Below are 15,209 nucleotides of genomic sequence, written 5' to 3' on the forward strand. Positions count from 1 at the left end.
AATTCTCAATACTAAACAATGAATCAGATTTCTCCAACGTAGATTGTCCAAATCTGCTCATGGAAAGCCGGCTTAACTTGGTGCTACGGCGCATAACATACCCAATCCCATATTCAGTTAGACAGCAACCATGAACCTTAACATCAGTAAAATCCAAACAACAGTCAGATAATGCAATGATTGACTCATCAGTTATAAACACATTTTCAGACAGATTAATCTTCCTCAAATATTTCAAATGTTTGGCTAAACCCGAAATACCCTCATCAGTCAAGTTATTAAAACTAACATCAATCTCCTCAAGCAAAGGGAAAACAAGACAAACAGCAACAAGTTGTTGATCACGTAAACCTCTGATACGACACAATGTGAGTACTTTTAGATTATTGAGGTTGGAACCCAGGTGGCAGAGACCGTCTAGAGGGAGGGCGTCAAGTTTGCGGAGGTGAACTGCGTGGAGGCGGGCAGTGGCATCACAGTAGTTGTCAACTTATTATGTTTGATTGTCTTAGTTTTGCAATGAAAAAATCCTAATCATTTTGTTATGGCCATGCCAGTAGAAATAGTCTCCTTACACATTCTAACATTATTTCTGCACGTCAAAATGACGGCCTGCAATCGGAGAAAAAAAAACAGAGAAAATTTCAAAGGTCGGATCCATGAATGAATGATTGTTTTATAGTTATCGTATGGAGGGTTTCTGTTTTGGATTTTGTATTGATTTGTTTTACCATTTCAGTTCAATGAACACACTTACCTCTTGTAATCAAGTTCAAGTTACACGATAAAGATAATAAATAATTTATTTAATTTCCAATAATCAACAAAAATATTAAAATAGTAAAATAGTAAACCGAATGAGAATACAGTAACTAATTCGGTTGAATATGCACCAAGGTGATAAGAACGAGCAAACATCAAGGCGCAGGATGTCACGGCCCGGTACTTTTGTATTGGAAAGTGATGCGCACCCTTATCTAATCTTGCGACAAGAATGCAAGCTTGCAGAACAATTGCTAGTGAGTTGTCCAAGTTCAGCTCATTCTTCGAAAGGTTCCATAACACACAGCCATTCAATCTCTTCCTCTCCATAAAAGTAATCAATTTTCGACAAATAATTGCTAACAAGCGTGAGTAAATCCTCAGTATTAAACAAAAAATCAGTCTCGTCCGACTCTGATTTATAAATATCACCTAGTGAGTTGATGATAATCCTGGTTAACTTTGCAGTAGAGCGCATAACATACCCCATCCCAGATTGGGTCATACCGACACACCCACAAACCTCGACCTCGTTAAGATCCAAACAGCAGTCAGACAATGACTTATCAGTGATAAAAAAGTTATCAGACAAATTAATTTTCCTTAGAAATTTCAGATTTTGAGCTAATCCAAAAATACCCTTATCAGTCAAGTTATTGTTTTTCAAATCAATCTCCTCAATCAAAGGGAAATCAACACAAACAGCAACAACAAGTTGATCACATAAACCGCCAATATTACTCAACGTGAGGACTTTAACACCATCAGAGTTGAAACTGAGGCGGCGAAGACCTGGTAGAGGGAGGGCATCAAGATCATAGAGGTGAATGCTGCGCAGGTGGGCAACAGCGTCAGTGGAAGCAATGAAAAAGAGAGCAGCGTCAGCAGAGTTGCCGACAGAGGAATGGACGAAGAGGGTGTGGAGAGAGGTGGAGAAGCGGCGAAGGAGAGGAAGGAGAAGGGTGGTGAGGTGGAGTTGGAGTGGTCGCGTTAAGGTAAGCGAGAAAGGAAAGGTGTTGGTAATGTAAAGGAGGTGCTTGCAGGTTAATACATAACTTGTACTTGTACTAGCTTCAATGTTAAGTTTAAATCTGACTTTATTTCGAACACAAAATATAAATCAAGTCATGAAAAATTGTTTTTACAGACTTTGAGCATGTCACCCTCGAGTGGTTTACCTGGTATACGTAGTTTGCAGGTTATCACATATACTCGAGGGTTTACCCAGTGCACACCGAAGATAGCAGTTGTGAATTCCCTCGTCACCAAAAAAAATAATATTAACACACATAAACAAATAAAAATAATTTAAATTCTCTTATCATAACTATAATTAGAAATTAAAGTAGTAATATGGAGGGAATAATTTTTTTTCCAAGACAATATTTAAGGAATTCCAATTTCTTGTTCTTTCCAATCATTTTGCTTTGGATTATCCAATCCCAGTTTAACTATATGGTGGGAATTATTTTTCAAGTAACCATACAGTGGAAATTAATCTGTCTCAGTAAAAAATTCACCCTGAAATTAAAGAGTCACTTTAAACCATAATCAACGAAAAATGAGTCACAAAATACACAGAGAGAATACAAAAGAGTAATCTCTTGACAACTTAGCGAGCAGCGACGAAGATGTTCTAAATTCGGACACATGAACCCGATTTTTTCAAGCATCTCATCCCTCAAAAGATCATTTAAACAAAGTTTTAAGCACTTAATATTATCCACTTGAACCAATGGTTCATCTAGTTCTCCCTTACCAAGTAGTGTTTTCATAGCATTCATCTCTTCAAGTACGGGACAATTCTTCACCAGCATTTGAAATGTTGAAGTTGTTAAAAAGCCAACCCTTTCATTGTCTCATCAGTCAAGTACGTTTCCGAGCTAATATCCAACTTCTCTAACTTGGGATAAGCACGCAAAAATGGTGAGAGCTCAGTAGATGAAAGCTTAGGGTAAATTGGATCAAGGGTAAGTTAGCTTTAGCAATCGAAGACAGCAATGTGTCCTCTACATTCATAGTAAAGAGTTCAAGTTTCGACAAATTCTGATAAACTGAGAAACAATTAAATTGATATGAAAGCTTAAGGCTCTGTTTTATTGAATGCAAAAGAAGGTTACAGGAGATATGTTTATATAGCAAAAACTAACAACCCTAGTCAAACATAGTAAAAGGATCCTACAAAAGAGGTAACAACCAACTACATAAAGATTACACGGCTAAATACAAGGAAACTAATATAAACAATATATTATATTTCCATACTCCCCCTTAAGTTGGAACATCGGGTAACCGAAGACCCAACTTACGTTGCAAGTAATCAAACGCCTCTCCTCCAAGCGCCTTTGTGAAAAGGTCCGCTACTTGCTCCTTGCTCCGAACATGTTTCGCCTCAATGTTTTTACTTACCAAATGTTGCCTTACAAAATGACAATCGATTTCAATGTGCTTTGTACGATCATGAAAAACTGGATTTTTTGCGATGTGTATGGCGGCTTTGTTATCACACAATACGTCCATGGGTTGATCATGAATAATTCCAAGAGAGTGTAAGAAAGATTTTACCCAAATAAGCTCCCTTGTGACGGCGGCCAATGCTCTATATTCCGCCTCCGCAGAAGACAAAGCCACTGTATGTTGTTTCTTTACTTTCCAAGAAATAGGAGTATTACCTAAGGAGACGAAATAGCCTGTCAGTGATCGTCTCGTTAGTGGACAACGTGCATAATCCGAGTCGGAGTACCCGTGAACCTGAAAATCTGTGCTCCTACTCATCACTATTCCTTTTCCTGGACTTCCTTTGAGGTAACGTACTACACGAAGTGCCGCATCCCAATGCTCCTTTCGTGGTGCGTGAACAAACTGTGACAAAGTATGCACCGCATACAATAGATCCGGCCGTGTGATAGTAAGGTATACGAGACGACCAACTAACCTCCTGTACATCATAGGATCTTTTAACAAGTAGCCATTAGCAAGAGCCAAATCGTGATTTTGTGCAATTGGAGTATGTATTGGTTTAGCTCCCTCCATTTTGGCTTCCCTTACAATCTCCATTGCATATTTTCTCTGACAAAGAAACAGGCCCGCTGCTCCATGTGCTACCTCGATCCCCAAAAAAAATTTTAATCGACCCAAATCCTTAATTCCAAATTTATGATCAAGAAAATTCTTCAATTGTTCACTTGCCTCGGCATTATCACTTACTATTATCATATCATCAACATAAACCAAAATAGCAAGAAAATTACCATTCTTATGCATAGTGAACAAGGAATAATCAGCCATAGATTGTGTGAATCCATATTTTCTCAATGCATCTGTCAATTTAGCAAACCAGTTTCGTGACGCTTGCTTGAACCCGTACAATGATTTTAAAAGCTTACAAACCTTTCCCGAGCCAGCTGTTTCGAAACCTTGGGGCAATCTCATATAGACTTCTTCATTTAAATCTCCGTGAAGGAAAGCGTTATTTACGTCTAATTGTGCAATATTCCACTGTTTTGCAACTGCTACCGCCAATAGAATTCGAACGCTGGTCATTTTCGCAACAGGTGCAAACGTCTCATGATAGTCGACCCCTTCCACTTGAGTGAATCCTTGGGCTACCAACCTAGCCTTGTATCTTTCTATGGTTCCATCCGCCTTGTGCTTGATTTTGTAGACCCACTTACACCCAATTGGTCTCTTTCCTATGGGTAAATCGACAATTCGCCAAGTTCCATTCTTTTCGAGAGCTTCTACTTCCTTTGCCATGGCCACTCTCCATTCTTCTTTCTTAATAGCTTCAAAGTAATTACGTGGCTCTCGAACGGCATCGATGGCTCCAATGAAATTTCTGTGACACAATGAAAAACAACTACTTGTGGCATAATCAATTATTGGATAACGAGTACCTTTCATGGAGGACGGAGATGTGCACGTGTGAGCCTTGCTAGTGGGAATGACACGAGTTGATTTGCAGATGTAATCCTTTCTCCAAGCGGGCTCAAATTTCTGCCTTTCTCCCCTACCAAGCTTCGGCACATCAGTCCCTGCCTCATTCGTTTCAGTACTAGTCTCCCCCTCAATACCCGCATTCGGTGCTGCATCATTTACTATGTCCCCTGTAACTTCAGTAGCTTCAATATTGGTATTAGGGGATGTTGCTTCTTCTTCATGATGGTCAGAAACTTGACTATTCGGCTGAGCATACTCGGGTTCAATAAGTGTGTCGGGTATATGAAGCATATCATCATCAGTTGTGGAATTTGGTTCTACCCGTGTCCCTAATGTATCACTGGTAATAATATATGGAAAAGTATTTTCATAAAAAATGACGTCTCGTGACACAAATTGGCGTCGGGTTTTTAAGTCATACATTCTCCATCCCTTTTGATTTTTCGGGTACCCAATGAAGACACAACGTATTCCCCGTTCTTTAAACTTATCTTTGGGTCTTTGCTTATTGTGGGCATAAGCAAGACATCCCAATACACGCAAGTTGTCAAGAATAGGTGGTTGACCATGTAGAAGCTCGTATGGTGTACGCCCTTGCAAAATTTGTGTAGGAGTTCGATTTATGAGATAAGCCGCGGCTAGGACACACTCCCCCCAAAATTCGATAGGCAAATTAGCTTGAAATCGGAGAGCCCTTGCTTTTTCTAATATGTGTCTATGTTTTCGCTCTACCCGACCATTTTGTTGAGGGGTGTCAACGACACTGGTTTGGAAAACTATACCATTTTCGTGATAAAAATGTTTTAATTGCCCCGAAAGAAACTCGGTACCATTATCACTTTGTACGATTTTTACTTGTTTCCCAAATTGTGTTTGAACCATTTTGCAAAAATATCTCATTAAATCATATACCTCTCCCCTATCTTTCATAAGATGGACCCAAACGCTCCTACTATGGTCATCAACTATCGTCAAAAAATAATGAGCTCCTGAAAGGCTTTTAGCATGATAGGGTCCCCATATATCACAATGGATCAAATTAAAAGCAATAGCGTGTCGTTTATTATTAAGCTTAAAACTTGTCCGGGTTTGTTTAGCTCGACAACAAGAATCACAAGCAGAAGCAGAATCAAAAGACAAATGTTTCTTAACCAAATTACTTAAGGATGGAAAAATACTATTTGAAGGATGGCCTAATCTCCGATGCCAAATTCGCCCTTCATCAATAGTTGTTCGAGCCACAACTGCATCAACTCGTGTCATATAGTAGACGCCGTCTCGCTGCTCACCCCGTCCAATCTCCGTCTTCGAAAACTGGTCCTGTATTATACAATAATTAGGATTAAATGTCACAAAGCAATGATTTTCACGAATCAATTGTTGAATGGAAATAAGGTGGCAGGTTAGATTGGGTACGTATAATACATCCTTTAATTCAAAATTCTGATTTAGCACTACTTTTCCATGCTCTCGTGCTAGTATTGTGGAACCGTCTGGTAGACTTACTGTCGACGGTTCTCCTTGCCACCGTTTCGTGAGAATTTCACGACAACCTGTCACATGGTGCGACGCACCACTATCTAGCATCCAATCATTTAACTTCACATGATTCGTACCTTGCAATTTTTCGTTACCTTTGGACTTAGCATTAAGAAGAGTCCTTAACTGCTCGAACTCCTCCGCTGTAAACTCACGTTTGGATGATTCCCCTTCAGTCGTGACAGTAGCATTCACGGCCTGACTAGAACTTGCTGCTCCTCGTCCTCCACGGCCGCCTCCACGATTGCCTTTCCTTCCTCGTCCACGGCCCCTGCCATTAATACCCAATCTGTCCCAACAATTGTCTTCGGTATGGTACCACTTATTGCAATAGGAACAACGGGGTGGCTCATATTCTTTCTGTTCGGGTACAGGGCTTTTTCCACGACCACGGCTGGTTTCGATGCGGGTAGCCATTGCGGCTTCAGTCTGCTCCTCCCGCACTCGAGTCACTGCCTTGTGGCGTTCGTCTCTTAAAACTAGGGCATAGGCGCGGCTGAGAGAAGTGAGGTTGTCTTCCATTAGTAAATTGGAGCGAAGATGATCATATAGCGATGTATTAAGTCCCATAATAAACTGGTGGACTTTCTCCTCCTCCTTTTCCTTGGTGAACGCAGTTCCGGCACCACAAGTACAAACAGGGACGCGACTGTAATTAGCTAATTCGTCCCATAAAGACTTCAGGTGGGTGTAATAATCCACAACTGAACGAGAACCTTGTCTACACTCTGTCAACTCGCTTTTGAGTTGATGAACACGAGGAGCGTTACCGGCCGAGTAACGTTCCTTTAATTCCTTCCAAATTTCGATGACCGTACCAGCAGAAAAGGTGATGCTAGGGTGCAACTTTTCGTCAATGACGTTGGTAACCAAGCCTTCACCATAGCGTTACATTGACGCCATGCTACGACCTCATAATTATCTTCTTCGGATCCCGTGGGTTTCTGAACGGTTCTGTCGACGAAGCCTAGCTTATTCTTAGCGTCAAGCCCGTTTCTAACCGCATCAGCCCATAGATCATAGTTCTCACCATTAAAAAGCGTATGAGTCAATTTAAGACTCGGACTGTCAGAAGGATGAAGGAATAATGGAGATGATGGTGGTATTGTCATTGTCTTTCCATCACTGCCGATGCCTTCTCCTCCAACTTTCACCATTTTTTTTTTGTAAATAAATTTTGTTTATGAGAAAAAACGTTGTGTTTGATGGATGCGGGGATCAAACCTGCTCCTCTGATACCATGATAAACTGAGAAACAATTAAATTGATATGAAAGCTTAAGGCTCTGTTTTATTGAATGCAAAAGAAGGTTACAGGAGATATGTTTATATAGCAAAAACTAACAACCCTAGTCAAACATAGTAAAAGGATCCTACAAAAGAGGTAACAACCAACTACATAAAGATTACACGGCTAAATACAAGGAAACTAATATAAACAATATATTATATTTCAATACCTACAAAACCCAATTGAATTCTCAATATTAAACAAAGAATCAGACTTCTCCGACCTTGATTGTAATAGGAATATTTATAATAGTTGGGCCTCAACCATCACCTTAAGGTTTTGGTTGAGATGGTTCATCTATCAGATTGTTCATATGTGTCCACGGAAATCCCGCTTAACTTGGCACTATGGCGCATAACATACCCAATCCCATTTTGGGTTAAATCTTTACAACGATGCGCCTTAACATCTCTAAGGGTCTGTTTGGATACAATTTTAGGAGGGAAGGGGAGGGGAGGGGGAGTGAGGGGAGGTGAAGGGAGGGGAGAGAAGGGGAGGGCAAATGAGATGTGGGTGTTTGGATAACAAAAATTATGAAGGGAAATGGAAGGGGAGGAAGGAGGGAGATGAAGAATGGATGGAGGATTGAAGGATGTTGGTGGTATAATTAGAGTCCAAATAATGTTTTCTTTCCAAATCTTGCCACCATTGGAAAGATTATAGTTTGTTCTATAGGAGGGAAAATAAGTCCTCTCATTTCTCTCCCCTTCCATTTCCTTTCTCCCATATTTTTTATCCAAACAAAGGAAATTAAATCCTCCCTTTCCCTCCCCTCCCCTTCTCTCTAATTCCTTCAATCCAAACGAACCCTAAGATCCAAACAGCAATGTGAGTACTTTGACATTATTTGGGCTGGAACCCAAATAATGTCAGGATTACTTTCCAGCAGTCTGTTGCACTACAGGAAAAACGCGGGAAACTGACGGAAAAATAAAGCCCATACTGACGGCTTTTCCGTCGGTATTTTCTTTCGACGACGGAAATTCCGTCAAGAACTGTGGGTCACTTATTTCGTCGATAAAATACCAGACGACGGAAATTCCGTCAGTCTTCCAAAAAACTGACGGATATGTGACGGAAAATCCGTCCTTTTTTATAGGTCAATAGTGACGGAATTTCCGTCAGTGTTTAGCATTAGTGACGGAATTTCCGTCAGTTATTACTGACACGTGGCATTCCACGTAGGTTTCTGAAATCACATTAACAGAGGGTAGTGACGGAAAATCCGTCAGTTTTTTAGGTTTACTGACGGAAATTCCGTCAGTTTGTGGGACACGTGGCAGTTTCTAGTTAAATCTGGAAAATGGGGAGGGAAACGCAGTGACGGAAATTCCGTCGGTAGTTGATGGAAATTCAGGATTTTCCTCATCCTCAACCTCTGATGGTCTCAAGTTAAATCTCGCAAGTGCACGATTTTATCGTTGTACACTCTAGAGGGTCGATCCACAAGGAGTAGGGGTGATTACTAATTGTCTATATTCTTGAGCTTAGCTAAGTCGATAGATAACAAAGAGGGTAGTAACAAACTAACGCTAAACTAACAAATTTAAAGACAAACAACAAGATAAGGTAAAAACAAGCTAAAGGTAGGAGATAGATCAAATAAAGAGAAAGGCTAGAACTCGGTCCGACCATGAATATGAGTAATTCCACATACTAATCGTCTCGGCTAATCAAAAGGGGTAGAAAGGTAAGGGGGAGATGACTCTAATTCGCCTAGAACCTCCCTTCCGGTCTCGCACTAGGACACTAGCTACTCCGACTAACCCCCCTCCCGGGTTCGAAAGCCGGACTCCCTAACTCAAAACCCGACAACCCCAAGAACATGCATTTTCCCAAGGAGGTCAAGTAAATGGTCAAGGTCATTAAGCCCTCATCATATTCCGGGTCATCCCACTCCCCCTTCCGGAGGTCGATTTCAAACACTAGCCTAGAGGCACCCTCCCTCGGTTCTCCCTTCCGGTCTCAACCTTAGTTGGTGACAAGGGTCGGTCCCCAAATACTCGACTAACAACCTAACCAACTTCCGTTGGTGGACAAGGGTCAAAAGCCGACACTACCCGGAGACCAAATCTTAAGCATGAAAATTCCCCAAGACTACCCTAACCAATTTTCCCCTCAAATTAGCCTTGGTGACAATTAATTAGTGAAATTACCCATATCGGGCCAAACCGAGTCCTAGAAGGAGACTACTCACTAATCATGGTCCTAATTGCAAAATAAACAATAAAGATGGAATCTTTGGTCACAAACATGGTGGGAAGATGAATTTTACCACTAAACATGCAATAATCCAACAATAGTTGTAGAGAAAGATGATTTAATCTAATAACAAGAGTGATTAAACTAAAAGACACAATCTTTACCCAAATCAACTCAAAGATTAAGTCTTTGAGGACAACTAACCAAGGATGAACAAATGAAAGAGAGAAGAGAGAAAGATGAACAATACAAAGATGAACAATGATGAAAATAAGAACAACAAACAAACAACAACAACAATTTTAACATAAACAATCAAAAACTTGAAGGAAGAACAAAATGTAAACAAATGGGAAAAAGGAGAGAAATAATACCAATCAAATAGTAAGAAAGGAATTAGGATAGAAAATTAAAGAAGGAGAAACCTTCAATTCTTCTTACAACCCAACTCCAATTACTAATTAATTGAAGAACTAGACTAATTAAGGAATGATTAGGGAAAGATTAGTGAAATAATTAACAAATTTTGAAACTTGGAAAGGGAAATAATTCAGATCTAGGGTTGTGTGTCAAAACACCGAATTTTGGGGGTATTTATAGTGTCCTCCTACTTAAGTTACAAAAAGGGGAAATTAATACAAAACACGTGTAGCAGTGACCGCCAGCCGGTCGACCGGCGGCCGGCTGCCCATCCGGCGCCGAGGAATCTCAAATTTGAAGCTCGAAATTGGCAATATGACAGCCCGCCGGTCGGCCGGCGGCCGGCTACCCGGCTCAGGGTCACTCTTCGTCTTTTCCTCCTCTTTCTTCCTTGCTATCTTCCTCTTGTGCCTTGTTTCTTCCCAAATTTCCTCTAGCTAGCTCAATTACCTACAATAGAGCACCGAAATCGATAGTAGCGGGAATATGGAGCAAAATGCAAGAAAAAAGGCCTAAGATCGTGCCTAAGTAGTCCAAAAGATTAGCAAAAGGAAGGGTAAAAAGGGGCCGAATGTTCATTCATCAAATCTCCCCACACTTAGTCCTTACTCGTCCCCGAGTAAGTCCTCAACCGAAGTACAAAGCACTACTAAGATAAATACGGTGAGTGGGTGCACAATATAAGCATCACTCAACTAAGCTACTAACTAAGCCGATTGAGTATTAGCGCACTCAACGCCCCTTCAACTCACAATTTGACACTCATGAGGGAAAAGTGCCCTATTGCAAGGCAAGTTGGGTCTTGCTACAAAACTTCCGACACATTCATCATGAAAGCACGTAATCAACAAATAGAATGCGTCTAACAAAATGGTCCACTTTCCTCATCTAAGTGGCCGAATTTTTTCAAATAACAAAACACGGTCTTGGTCGGGAGTACCGTCTCAGAAGTGCCAATTGAGGTGCCAACCCCCTAAATGTGACAAAAGCAACCCTTGTGTGACCAATGCTCAAGAAACAAATTCAAGAGCGGGGAAAGGGGAGAAAGGGCAAGTCCGCCGAGAATTACAAAACCGACACAAGATTCAACCAAAGGACCCATGACTAAGGAGACCAAGGCAACGACATCCTCACGGTTTTCACTCGTCACTCAATGAAAGAACAAGGTGATTTTTGTGACCATAAGTAACCAAAATCACTCAACTAACTCGACTAGCGAAAACGTGCCCGCAATCTAGTGTGTAAGACCGTCCTATGTCCAATGAAATACAAACAATGGGAAAATGCACAAAACATGAAGCAAGGGTTACAACGGGGCTAAGGAGAAGGTCGAAACGGGATTGGTGCAAGCACCGTTTGGACATGTGGGGTTCAAATCAAGAATCGTCGACACATCACATCCCATCTCTTATTGCAACACATGAGACACGTCTATGCCCTAACATAGCAATGATGATCAAAACTATGCAAAAATTGCATAAACCCAACTCAAATTGGAAAAACTTTGAAAGTACTCCTCTTATTTCAACAAATGGTAACGTCTACACCCTAACAAAGACTCGGTTTCTCAAGTCTTGCAAAAATTGTGTAAACCCGACTCATTTTGGAAAAACATCAAATTGCCTCTATATTTAGCAACGGCTTTTTCTACCCCTTTTAATGATGAGTAGGGGTGTTGCTTGCCTTTTTCTTTTTCTTGACAACAAACAAATATTTACAACACACAACTCATTTCTTTTTTTTGAATTTTTCATGACTTTTTCACTTTTCTATTTTGCTTTTCATTACAATTTTACAACCTCTTATTTATATACAAACCAGATTCGTACCAAATTCCGACCCAAGTGGATAAATAAACTATCCGCCATTATGACCCAATCACCTCCTAAAACACTACTACAAAACCGACCAATTCTTGATTAAGGAAAGGTGTTTATGGAATGTAGTTAATTTAGTGGGTTTGCCAATTGAAAAGGCTAAGGCTCAAAGGGGGTGAATCAAAAAGGGAGATAATGTAGGGAATAAAACAAGGCTATTTGGCTATCGTGAGGTTCATATAAACTGATTTTTGCTTCATATCATATGCACAAAAATGTAATGCAATTTCATGATCTAAGGACGATGCGACACACTTATGCGTAATGATGTGACACGCCTCGCGAGGAGACCTACTCTCAAACCTAGATGAGGGCGGGGTATGAATGTACCCGCCCTAGGAGACTCTACCCTTACCTTTGAGTAGCTAGGTCGAGCCAAAGGTCTAGTCTACGGTCCTAGGTCTCACAAGATCAGTCTAGACTCATTGGTCAAGCCCTCCTTCCTCGGCTAACTAAGAGGCCACGGGCGCGAGTCACGAGGAGGGGAAAGGCACAATTGGGCACATTAGTTCATCATGGGGGTACTTGGTTCCCTTCCTTTGACCATGTTCTTCCTTAAAAACTTATTTACAAACTTAATGCAAAAAGAAAGAAATGCAACAAGTATTTACATGTGAACAAATGCATGCGGAAATTTAAACAAACATGAAATGAAACGTGCAACAAATTGGCTAAACCTAGCAGCACGTCAACACCAAAATTCCAAACGGTCTCCCAAGGAGACACCCAAAGCAACAAAATTCCCATTCTCCTTCAAAGTATGCTAGATACCGAAAAGAAAGAATAGTAAAAGGAGCAAGAGATAGGAAGGATTATACCAAGCGGTCTTCTAGCTCCCTTTTGCCTCAAGTGGTCAATGCGCCAAGCCAAAAGGTTAGACAAAACATATATATACAATGCAAATTTTTTTTGAATTTTTCAGAAATTTTTCAATTTTTAGGCATTTTCTCTAATTTATAAACATTTACAATTATAAACAAATATGCACAAGGGTGGATATTTCCCTCCCCACACTTGAGATGTACATTGTCCTCAATGGACAAAAGCATAGGTAGTGAATAAGAAAAAGAAAGGAACATATTTTTTTGGTTTTTGATTTTTCAAAGGTAAAATAACATATTTTTGGTTATTTTTGAAATAAGAACTCCCTCCCCACACTTATTTATTTACATTACTTCCAAATGGAAATAAATGTGTGGAGGGAATACAAAATAAAAGACAAGTTTTTGGTTTTTTTTTTTTTTTTTTTTTAGGCCTTCCCCACACTTATTTATGGACATGGGAGGGCAATTTAGTGAAAGAAAATAACATGTTTTTGGTGATTTTTGGTCATTTTTCAATTTTTAGTTGGTTTTTATTTTATTTTGAAAACGCAATGCATGCTCTATTCTACATGCAAAATTGAAATGACAATGCAAATTATGCTAAGTGAATGCAATTACTAAATGTGACGGTATATTACAAAATTGAAATCTAATGCAATCCTATATGATGCAACTAAATGAATTATCAACTAAATGCATGCGAAAAATTTAAACATGAATGAGAAATTTGGATAAAAGGGAGAGATCATACTTGTCATTTTGGATTTTTCAAACGGGAGCATAAGCCTTATGATGGTGCAAGGCTAGGAATTCCAAGAGCTACTCTACTCTTCCAACCAACAAGAAATAATACCAATTTTCAAGAAATGGAGAGATGAAATACTAACAAAGGGTCATGGAACGAGATGCATAGGAAGCCACCATTGCCAAGAGCTCACATTTGAAAGTACCCTCTCCACTTCACCAACTCAATTCTCAAAATCAATATCATCATCCAAATTGAAATCATCATTACCCGCATCACGAACAACATCATCATCGGTACTCAAGTTCCACCCTCCCCCGGACCCCGACGCCCCCGCGTCACCTTGGAATGAAGGAGCCACTCCACTAAACCACGTGCCACTCTCATGATGAACCACGGGAGTAGGAAAGGCCGGGTTACCAAAGTAATCCGACTGCAAGTGGAACCCTCCGCGAATAGTCGGCTCGGTGTAACCATGGGTGGGCCATTGGAAGTAATCCGGGTGCGGCCCATCCCTTGTGACAAACCCGCGGCGGGCATAATCATCATAAATAGGGTAATTCCCTACTCCTTGGTTATAGTAGATGTGGTCAAGCCTTTGGTTCACCGCGTCAAACCGAGTATTCATTTCACTCTTCATCTCACCCAACGCCAAGTTTAAGTTGTCAAAGTACCCTACCAAAGTAGGGTCAAGGGGAGGGTGTTGATAGCTCGGTTGTTGAGACGTTGAAGGCATAGAGTGAGTGTCAAATTGTTGAGGCAAGGAGGTAAAAGTGGATGGGTGGGATTCCGAGGTCGGGCCATGGCGTTCTCGCCGAGAAAGTGTTTGTCGGGCACCCCCGGTGTGGTCACGCTCACGTACCGTGAGGAGGTAAGTAGCTTGGTCTTGCTTGATGGTTGTTTCTTTGGTGTTAGGAAGGACAATTGAATCTTTGTCATCGATTTGCCAATATTCACGATTATCGGCGGGGTCAACTTTAAACCATTCTAAAGAGTGAGTCAAGTAAAATTTTGATAAGACATTTGGTTCTTGAACCGGGTTGTACAAAGACTCGTCAAACCCACCAATATCCTTAGCCAATTGGGTAATCATCCCACCCACAAAAATTCCCACACTTTGGTCCGGGAAATTAGCCAATTTCCGAAGGTGTAGCACAAAGTGGTGAGCAATGTTAATTTGGAACGACTTGGGCTTTTGGAATAGGTAAGAGCCAAGGATATTTAGTTCATCGGTCCGTAAGGACCACGGCTCACTCCTAGCAAAGATGGTCCACCCCATAAATCGATGCCAAACCCTTATAGCCGGAAAATGAATAGAGTTGGCACTCCTTTTTCCTACCGTGGGGTCGGGCTTACCCGAAATAGCCTCCCAAACCCTAGAATGATGAAAGTCGGCGGGTTCCCTATAAGAGTCCATGTAATTCAAACCAAAGGCCTTCCCAAACCTCTTCAAATTCATAGTGTGGTTTCGGTTCATAAGACGGAACCTAATCTCAACAATTTCCCCGGTGCTTCTCCTTTTGTCAACTTGAAGCGAGCTCAAAAATTCCCAAGTAAGGCAAGGGTAAGTCAATCGCTTAAGGGTGTACAAGAATCCCATTCCCACCCCTC

At 40.8% G+C, this 15,209-nt stretch overlaps 1 protein-coding gene across 1 annotated transcript in view; it reads left to right on the plus strand.

The window, feature by feature from the left end:
• The window catches only part of LOC141643587 (vacuolar sorting protein 39), a 64,501-nt gene that overhangs the window by 22,510 nt on the left and 26,782 nt on the right, over positions 1-15,209 (plus strand). The window lies entirely within an intron of this gene.

The sequence above is a fragment of the Silene latifolia genome, chromosome 2, assembly GCF_048544455.1.
Source record: "Silene latifolia isolate original U9 population chromosome 2, ASM4854445v1, whole genome shotgun sequence".
NCBI classification, from domain to species: Eukaryota; Viridiplantae; Streptophyta; class Magnoliopsida; order Caryophyllales; family Caryophyllaceae; genus Silene; species Silene latifolia.